Source organism: Rhipicephalus sanguineus, chromosome 8, assembly GCF_013339695.2.
Source record: "Rhipicephalus sanguineus isolate Rsan-2018 chromosome 8, BIME_Rsan_1.4, whole genome shotgun sequence".
NCBI classification, from domain to species: Eukaryota; Metazoa; Arthropoda; class Arachnida; order Ixodida; family Ixodidae; genus Rhipicephalus; species Rhipicephalus sanguineus.
The window spans coordinates 77416050-77426315 of NC_051183.1; the positions used below are offsets into that span (position 1 = coordinate 77416050).

General features: G+C 48.3%; 1 long non-coding RNA gene across 1 annotated transcript; it reads right to left on the bottom strand.

Annotated features, from left to right (window-relative positions):
* Positions 1–754: 754 nt before the first annotated feature.
* On the bottom strand, positions 755–4528 carry LOC119402125 (uncharacterized). Its single transcript, XR_005185636.2, has 4 exons — positions 4488–4528; positions 3298–3590; positions 1015–1141; positions 755–886 (listed from the first exon to the last, which is right to left on the bottom strand). It is a non-coding gene; the product is annotated as an uncharacterized LOC119402125 (long non-coding RNA).
* Positions 4529–10266: the final 5738 nt, after the last annotated feature.

Consider the following 10266-nt stretch of genomic DNA (forward strand, 5'->3'; position numbering starts at 1 on the left):
AAGACCTTCATGTGCACGATCGTCAGTTTCTGCGGCCCCGCTGCTTCTGAAATGGGCCCACCAATCTGCTGGTTGAACATGTGGACTGGCATGCGGAGCGGCTTGCCCACATCCTTGGCTTTCACCAGCATGGTGAGTCTAGAGTGGCTAGCAACGGGCAGCGGCGAGTTTTGAAGCCCCTGCGACATGGCGCTCCCCGGTGGGCTGCAGGATGCACCTGCGCACAATCACGGGACCCGCCGTCCCCGACGGCACACGGGATCCAGCCCACAATCACTTGGCCCTTGGGTGTTGCTTCGGAAGAGGTGCCGGACAAACGATCTTCCACCTTCTTCGATTCCGGGCTCTCGGTGCTGGCGGGAGCAGGCCTCTTTTCCGAACTCAGGATCACGGACGCTTTCGGGAGATCCCTGGCCGGTGGACTTTCCGCTGCTGGCCGAGTCTACCGCGTAGCAGTGGTCTTCGTTGTGCGGGGAGCTTATCGTTACGCCGTCACTCACTCTGTCAATTCCTGCGGGCGGCTTCCTATCTGTGGTGTCGCTGCCCAAGTCTTCAGTGGTTGAGACGGTCTCGCAGGCTAAGTCGAGGTTCGCAGCATCGATGATGAGCTGCAGCGGGTTGGGCTCGTCAATGTACCCCACCGTTTCGTTCGCCGCGCACACAGCCGGACCGCAAGCTACCTCATCGGCAACTGCATCCAGGGCCTCATGACCATCAGCACCTGCATCCAGGGCCTTGTGCTCAGTCTTTCGCATTACTGTTTTCAGTTGCACCTTTTGGAATACTAGAACCGTCCCCCTGGTTTTCTAGCTGCAATAACTCGCACACTTCGTCCAATTTCGCAGCTGCTTTGTCCTGGACAGTGCCGTCGACTTGCGCCTTGGCCCTGATTGAAAGAGGATGCATGACCAGTGAGTGCGCTGTTGTAGTTAGAAAAGCAAAAGAGTGTCCAGAACAAACCTCTGATCACACTAGCAACCAATAACACTGCAAGAGAGTCCCAAAAGCACGCACCTGGCCTTGGCAAGCTGGGCACGTATCTCCTGCAGCTGCTTGCACAGCTGCAAGACATCGCAGTCTGACGAGTCTTGCATAGTTGCCCTTTCCCGCAGCTGCTGCTGAAAGGGTTACACCTTCTCCTCTGCAAAAGACAAGCATGCATTTTGGAACTTAAAGCAACAGTGAAGAGAAATAACGAACCTGTTTTATATCAATAAATTATTGTCTCGTAGCATTACTCGCATTACTTTTACGGCCATACTTTCATGATTTGAAGGGCAAAATCAAGTGAAAGGTTAATATCTTGAGTATCAGTTGTGCGAGCTGGTACAGCATAAAGTTTAAAGGGACTGACAACCGATTTTTCTTGAACTGGTTTTTTACGGCGCTACGAAGAGCTCCTCTTCGGCAGTGGTTAAACCTGCAGCAGTTGATTCCAAAAGCATGTGGCTATCTTGTAGGCCGAATTTTTCGACCTGAGAAGCCACTATAAAAGCTACAGTCCCTCTTCCAGCAACGCTGAGAAGCGATAGCGCTGCTGATAGTCTTCCTTGCAAACTGTTCATTACGCTGTATGTTCTGCTTTCACTAGAGTGAGTGCCACTGTGGTTTACTACCTTCATTTTGACATTTTCAACCGTTTTTTAATATAAAAAGCAGGTACAATAAGTTTTCCGAACACTCGTCATCAAGTGTAGTCTCTTTACCCTCGCAAGCCATGCGCTCCTGATACCTCAATTTGCTGGCAGTTGCTGCTAGACGCTCTGCTAACAACTGCTGCTCATGAGCATTGGATCGTATGTCAAGCGAAGGCTTGATGTACGATTTGATGTAAAAAAAGTCACGGCATGTGTAAAAAATGTCATATATATCAAGTCTTAATAAAAATTGTTTACTGTAGATGTCTGTGAGACTGCGTTGACGCCATTAGTGTTATGCAGACTGCACTTTGACAGTGTGGCTGGAAACTCGGATAATGAAACTTTCGGGAACTAATTAATTAACTGTATGGCAGAAAATAAAAACAATCCACTTGAAAATAAAGATAATTAACTGTTATAATGAACTATTTACCTTTTAATATATATTCGTCCGCGGCACCTCTTTGGCGAGAGTACTCATTTATGACAGAAACGCATTTGAATGAGTTCAGAAAACTCATTTTGTTTGTGCAAGTCATTTTTGTTTAATGACATTAGAAGTCCCCTTGTGGCAGCCAGTTAACCACATTAAATGTAAATGTTATTACGTACAAATGACAAGTTTTTCGTGTCGTAGGGATATTACAGATGCACTCCCTAGTAATGTTACAGAGGGGCTGGATTTCCAGCTCTGTTAATGTAAGATAAGGCGAGACCAAGTCAAATCTAAAAATTCTAAGCAGGATTTCACAGTCACTTTAAAACTCAGGGCACAATGTTTGCCACACAGGCAACGTAAATAGCTCACATACACTCAACGAGCCAAACTTATCCAAGACAAGCACATTCATTCTACGCGCATTCAACTCTCAAAGCAAAACTAGCGCAGATTCTGTTATGAGTGATCAGGCGGTAAAAGATCTTGACATAGGGACAAACCACGAGGCAAATGTCGATGCAATGCTATTTGTGAGGGACGCCGTAGTGGAGGGCTCGTAAAAATTCGACCACCTCGTCTTGTTTAACGTGCGCCTAAATGCTATCATTTCATGTAACGAATTAAGGTTTTAATAAGAGTGAATGTCCCGCAATAGGCTTTCTGAGCGGAAATATGAAATACGTTAGCACCAGCAGTCGAGATGAAGTCTTCGCAACTGATTTTCGCAAACATGCGTCTCCTGGAAACGCATCTTAGCATGACACTCTACCAGCGTCCCTTTGTAACTCATGTTCCAGAAAAGCAGTTGCGATGCAGCTTTCGTGTTTCGCATTTTTTAAATCTCTATTTCGGCCTTGCCTCTTTGGCACAACGATGCTGCCGTCATAACTACCTGAAGTTGCTGGCTCTTAGATAAAAGAAATTACAGAGAACACTCATTTCCCACGCTGCTTACGGGGTCAACTTACGGTGAAACAACTCGCTCATGTATCTACCTGTTGATGGAATAATTATGCGAACGAAAAAAAAAAAAAAAATCGGCGGGTAGCGGCGAGTGCACAAATCGAACACACACGCTTCAAGTTACCGATCGCTGGCGCGCTTCTCGTATTGTTGAGTGGCAACAACACCAATCAGAGCTTCAACACCTACCAACAACAATCAAAGCACGAACACAACTTTCAAGGCAGTCAGGCAGTGAAACAGAAACAAACTCACTTCTAGCTAGCGGTCCTGGCTGCCAGGAGGTAAACTGACCGATTTACTGGTCCCGCTAGCCTCGCTTCACAGAGGCCTCGCTTCCTGGGGGACGAGGCGACAACAGTATCGGCACAAGGATCATAGAACGCGGCTGTTTGCAGGCCTTCTCACAGCGTCCTCTTTACTAAAGCTTCGGGCACTTTGAATGCAAACGGCGACACAACTAAGGCGAACTTTTTACACAGAGCAACGTAACCATGGGTAGGGTTAACGGAGGCCAGCTATAAAGTAGGGCTGCAAGCGCTGCAAGGCTGCCAACATAGAGTTTCCTAAAATTAACTAGAGGGGACTCTGGCGCTGCGATCGTTCAGCTACCATGGGAATGATGGGTAGCATAGAGTTTCCTAAAATTAACTAGAGGGGACTCTGGCGCTGCGATCGTTCAGCTACCATGGGAATGATGGGTAGTACACAAATTTGCCTAGTCTTCGTGCTTGCGGCTTCAAACGTACTTGTGGCTTTGTTTATTGCTATGTTTTGGCTTTCTTTCGGATAAAAGAATGGATCGTTGTGAACTTTGTGACCAGATTTGAATTGCTGAGCCTAAAGAAGTTAAAGTGGCGAAGTGAAACTGCTGACTTTTGCTGAACTTCGTTTTTCGACAAAGCAGACGCAGCCGACGCGGAGCCAAACGGAGCCGAAAGTACGAAGTTTAGACAAATTTGTGTACTACCCATCATTCCCATGCTGGCTGAAGCGTCATGCGTTGCAGCTCCCATAGACACTAGCGCCAGAGTTCCCTCTAGTAAGTATTGTAGGAAACTCTATGATGGGTAGTACACAAATTTGCCTAGTCTTCGTGCTTGCGGCTTCAAATGTACTTGTGGCTTTGTTTATTACTGTGTTTTGGCGTTCGTTTCGGATAAAAGAATAGACCGTTGTGAACTTCGTGACCAGGTTTGATTTGGTGAGCCTAAAAAAGTTAAAGTGGTGAAGTGGAACTGCTGACTTTTGCTGAACTTCGTTTTGCGACAAAGCGGATGTAGCCGACGCGGAGCCAAACGGAGCCGAAAGAACGAAGTTCAGACAAATTTGTGTACTACCCATCATTCCCATGCTGGCTGAAGCGTCATGCGTTGCAGCTCCCATAGACACTAGCGCCAGAGTTCCCTCTAGTAAGTATTGTAGGAAACTCTATGGCTGCCAACACACGCAACAGCGTCAGCGTCTACAAGGTGGGGCTCAAACCGACTTTGCCTGGTTTGGCTCGGACCGACTCGCGTTGGAAAAGACAGCCCGAACAGTACGTGGTGTACGCGCCCATTGTTAGCGGTCTACGGACGTTTCATGGTGGATACCCTGTGCTATAAAACTAGCGCCTTCATGTACCCAGAAATTCCCTAGACAAGTCGACAGGCGATGCCACGTGCAGTCATGGGGAAACGAAACTTGGCTGGGTCGGTTTCGCGAGAGAAAGCTACAGAGGACGTGGTTGTCAAAGATGACTTAAACCATAAACTAACCGAAATCAAGCCGGCATACCTTGCGAAAAGGCGAACGAAAGAGCGCGTTTTGGTCGCTTACGACCGAATATCGCGGCAGCGCAGGCAGAACATTTGGTGGAGATGTCACAACGGTTAAACGGCTTTTGAGAATGTGCACGCTACATACGAAGGCTCTTAGTAATTCAACGGCTCATCACCAGGCCCTGTCGAAATTTCTGTAAGGTTCCATAAGCTAGGGAAAGTTTGACCAAAATATTTTTTAGATGCGAAGTATCTTATGGCGGAGTTCAATCCGGTGGTGGTGGTGTGCGGCGTGACCACCCTTACTGCGCATGCGCATACCCTAGAGGGGGAGAGGAGATCTCCTCTCCCCCTCTTCACATTCCCTCTCCCATTTCCCCCTCTCCCCTCCCCCTTTCCACTCTTCCTCTGAAACGCGGGCTAGACCAACGCCACCTAGACAAACTTCTAGGTGGCGTTGGCTAGACATGCCGAATAGAGTGCCTCGATGTCCTCCTCGCCCACCGCTGAGGGGGGGGGGCGAGGAGGACATCGAGGCACTCTAATGCCGAAATTCTCTCCTGCGCAACGCCGCGATGAGCACCAGCGCATGCCCGTCCCTTCCCCTTCTCTCTCTCCTCTCCTACGCTACCCCCCTCTCGCACGCCTGCCGGCTGCGTTCCCCGCTCGCCCTGTGAGAATTAAAGGAGTCCTGACACACAAATTTTCGCCCCGCGTTTTTTTGCTGCAATGTGTTGCTGGGGGCCTGCTAGTCATAACACGGCACATCGTTTGCTGCAGCGCGCGACAGATAATTAATTACAAGCTCCTCATTGCCGACACAGCCTCAGTTTCGGTTTGACAGAGCTCCAAAAACGACAAGCCGCCTGGTGCAACTATCACCACCTAGCGAGTGAAACGCTCGGTCACGTGAGCACACATAACAGTGACGCATTTCCGCGCGGTCTGTCGTCGTCGGGCTCATTGTCGTCTGACGGTGACGATTTTCTTGCGGCGGGAATGGAAGGAATTTTCGACGTGGCGAATCACTTCAGGTTTGACCCGCTCGCGAGGAGCGATTCGTCGGGAAGCGCGTCAAAACCGAAATGGCGGCTACGTCACCATAACTTGTACCGGCTGCAACGATTACGTAGGGGAAGTAGTGGGGTCACCTCGGGTCACCTCCGAGGGCAGGGGCGTAGCCAAGGGGGGGAGGGGGGGTTGGGGGGGTTCAAACCCCCCCCGAAATTTTTCAGTTTTGCTTGCGTATATAGGCATGCACACATACAAACACACGCACGAACATACATAAAGTATGGTTGAACCCCCCCCCCCCCCCCGAAAAAAAATTCTGGCTACGCCCCTGTCCGAGGGTGTCAATGCGCTAGGTGCGGCCTATAATGCTGGATCGCGCTCGCGAACTTCAAAATTCATACAAAATACCTTGCAAGCTTTATTCGCTGTCGATATTTTGCAGATGGTACACGCACGTACACGGGAATCGATCTAGCAGGCTATCTCGGCCGCGAAATTTTGTGTCAGTACCCCTTTAACGGCCAGGCTAGAGGGAAGACAAGACGCGCGTAGCGTTCCTCTTCGGTTTCCACGACGAGAGGTCGGTAGCATGCCCAAAGAACGCCAACGGAACGCGATCGTGCAAGTGCTCCGGCTTCGCATCGCCTCATGCTCCCCTTTAGCGGGAAATGGTGTAATTTTTCCAAATCGACCCGTATGATAACTAGACGATTCGGAAAAAAATGTTAATTCAATTAACATTTTATGTTATTATAAATTTAGTTCACGTGTGTCATTCCTCAGAATGGCAATAGCGTGGGCGTGCGCACATGGGGCAAGGGGGGGGGGGGCGCTGTGTACCTTATAACTACCCACGTAACACAAAAGAAGCTATTTGCCGTCTAAAAGACGTCTTGAACGGCTACAAAAAGGGCTAATAGACGTGTTGGTCAAGACATTCTCGTAGCCGTAGACGTCTTTTCGACGTCTGATAGCTGTGCTAATGTCCCGCTAGTTGACGTCTTTAAAACACGTTTTGAAAAGACCAAGATGAGCCGTTTTATAGACGTTCTTGTTTTTTCGCTGTTTTCGAAATTTTGGACTTTCGAAATATAAAATAAACTAATAGAACTGTCTTTGCAGCATGTTTGGTCGGCAGCCTGACGGCTACCATAGGAAGATAGAGATTGAAGGGACCGAAAGAGCTCCCGCAAGAGCTCTTTCCTGTTTTTCTCCCACTTCCTATGTCAGTCGTCGAGCAAGTGACCAAACAGTCAAGCAAGATCACTAACATACGTACATACCTGTTCACCCACGCATGTCCTCACTGTTGCATATATAAATTTTCGACGCTGAGTTTACTCGCGTTTATTGCGGACCGAATCAAGTCGTTGCGGTCGCTCATATATGCCGCGTGAATTATTGGCTACTTCAGCACACCATACATATCCAATTTTCATATAAAAGACATCGGTTTATAATAAATTTGAACACGTACGCAGGGGATGTAATAGAGTATACGTGTTGATCCGGATCAACACGTATACTGTATTACATAAATGACGTTTAGCGGATGGCACGCAAATAAATAATCGCGCTTCTCAGCAACAATAAATTATCCCATGATGTCAAATTGGCTTTATTAATGAATAAAGCACAACCAAATGTGGCACAAAACACGTCGGAAGGTGACCGCACAAGGTGAAGCTGAGTGGCACGGCAGCAACGTAAATAAAATTCTGCATGAATGCACTCTAAGTCTCGTCAAAGAAACTGCACTGGCTTCCGCATTAGCTGGCGTGGTCTCAGGCCCAATATCTTGCACAAACAGCAGTGAAGAAAAGCTGCATACAGAGAAAGCAAGTAAGCTACGCAGCATTTACAACAAATAACAGATCATCAAGTCACTCTAAAGAAACATTTCCAATTACAGATATGATAAAATGCTGTCATGTATTAAGAAACGAAAATCAATCATAACCGCACCTACAGGCGAGGCGCCTACAGTAGAAGCTTTGCACTTTGTCGGCGACAGGCCGGCGTAGTTGTAAGCATGCTTGCTGAAACTATGTCGGCCTGTCACTAGCGTGCGTGCGTGGAACCACGAGCTGTAACGCGCAAAATATAATTACTAAAAATAGGGCGAGTCGCACCGGCGCGTATAGTTTCGCGTTCGACAACGCGGTTCAACCTAGCAAAGAACTGTTCACATTTTAATCACAATTCTAAAACCTTTCAGTAAAAACGACGAAAAGTCAGGTGCACTTACGAAAAAAGCACTCTATCCGAACGTGCACAAGTTCTTAGCTGTTTGTCTGGCTGCAACGAAGGTGGTGAGCAGAACAATCGCTTCTTGAAACGAACGTACCGACGAACGTACCGTCGCAAAAAGCACAGTAAAGCTTGTTTCACGAAACACTGATGGAAAATATGCGACAGACAGTATGATCACCGTTAATTGATGCCAAACAGCCCGTAATCCGTCCATACGTTCACAAACAAAAGCTGACAACGCTACACAAAACGCAAATGACCGCCGGCCGTCGCCTAGCTCTGCTGCCGATCGGGCCGCCGCGAACGGGCGGCTGGCGCGAACTAGTGTAGGAAGAGGGGAAAGGGGGAGGAAGGAACAAGTATTCTGAAACAAGCCTTACCCTTCACTTGACCAACAACGGTTCTCACAAAATGATTCCGCCTATTGCTCAATATTTAGTGAGCATTCCTGCAAATAGGTGTCTGCCATCGACATTGAGTCAAGGTGGAGCGCCGAGTGAAGAGATGTTCTTGAATGCAGTGGTAAACATGCGCGTTTCGACAACACCCGCTTCGAGCCTCCGACTGCGTAGCATCAGTAGCATGCTTGCCTGGCTTGCTTCTGTTGTCGTTCGCTGTTGCGCGAGCGTTGCACGGCCTTAGCCGCCTTGGCTTGAAAAGAATATACTTACCAAACTGCTGATAGAAACCCGCGTTGCGGAGCGAAACCAATTATTTTGAGGGCTTTGTTTTCTGCGTCTCTTCTTTCACTAAAGCGACAGTCACCGCTCTTTAGACATGCCGTTTTGGCGTTTTTGCGCTCGTGGACAAAACATTTGAAGAACCATTTAGATAGTCGTTGCGCGCGCACTTCCCCCACCCACGAAACACAAAACCTCTATACAACGTTTTATAGAGGTTTATAGAGGTTTTAAACGTTTTAAAGACGTTTTATAGAGCTTTTGTGTTTGTATACATAACTTGCACGTGACGTCAGTTTCTATCTTCCGTGCGCCATCACCACCGTTTTTAGATTACTCTGACCATCACCGAGCCACATTTACGTTTCAATGACCGCGCCGTGTTTACACTCGCGCGGCGGATCGTTTGGCGTAGTGCCCGTGGTTTGATCGCTTGAGCTTATGACGAAGAAAAATCGTTCAGGACATTATGCAACCATATGTCGTCTGCTGTCATGTGCTCCGAAATGGCGGCGCATGCCGAGATCGTATCCCAGAGTTCCGCGACGTGACGTAGTTGCAAGTTATGTATACATAACTTTATACTCAGTCGGACACGCCCATGCCGGTTTTTACGATAATGGAGACCGATTTCGCGATATTGCATTTGAAGATCTGTTACTTCGCGCCTTTACCCCCGGCCGTTGGGGGAAGCCCGTCACCGCTTGTTTTCATCAAAACCCCTAGATTTTTTTCTCTTCCTTGGTTCCGACAACCATTGAAGCACCACCGACGAATCTCATTGGCTAGCGCTCGTTTTCGGTAGCCATGTTCTTTCTAACGCTTTTCCAGCGCCTGGTGAAACGCGTCCCCCGCTCACTAATGACGGAGGATTAGCGGGAGGATAAAGGCGCGTTCGCATACTGTTCACTGAAAGGTACGTGGTTAATGTACTTAGATGCACGGTGGCTTTGAAAATATTTCAAGTTAGGAAGAACATGGCGGCAGACGCCGGCTGCGCGTGAGAGAGAGAGAGAGAGAGAGAGCCGGGAGAGGAGGCAGTTGTCCGTACTTTGGCAAAAAGGGAAAAATCTAGTGACTTCAGGTTTCATTTCTTGCTTCCATTGCGAAGCTGCTTTCTTGCGGATTTGACCAAAGGGGGGAGGGGGGGGGAGGGTGCCCATGTAACACAAAACCTCTAAAAGACGTCTCGAAACGGCTACGGACGGCTATAGACGCCTTGGTTTACGAGAAGATCAAGAATAGACATTTTTGCAAAATAAAGCACTCGCCTCTCAAATATGCCTGCGTACTGTTTATTACCGTTTTCAAGAGCTACGACATAGCCAGAGTGTATTCTGCCAAAGAAGTCCACAACGTCTACTTTGAGACATTTTTAGACATTGTGGGGGAAAGTGCGCGCGCAACGACTATTTAAATGATCCTTCAAATGTTTTGTCAAGTTGCTCGGAGTATTTCACGCGAAGCGGACGTGTCGCCCGTGATGCCCCACTCGCCCGTTCAGGACGCGCTCG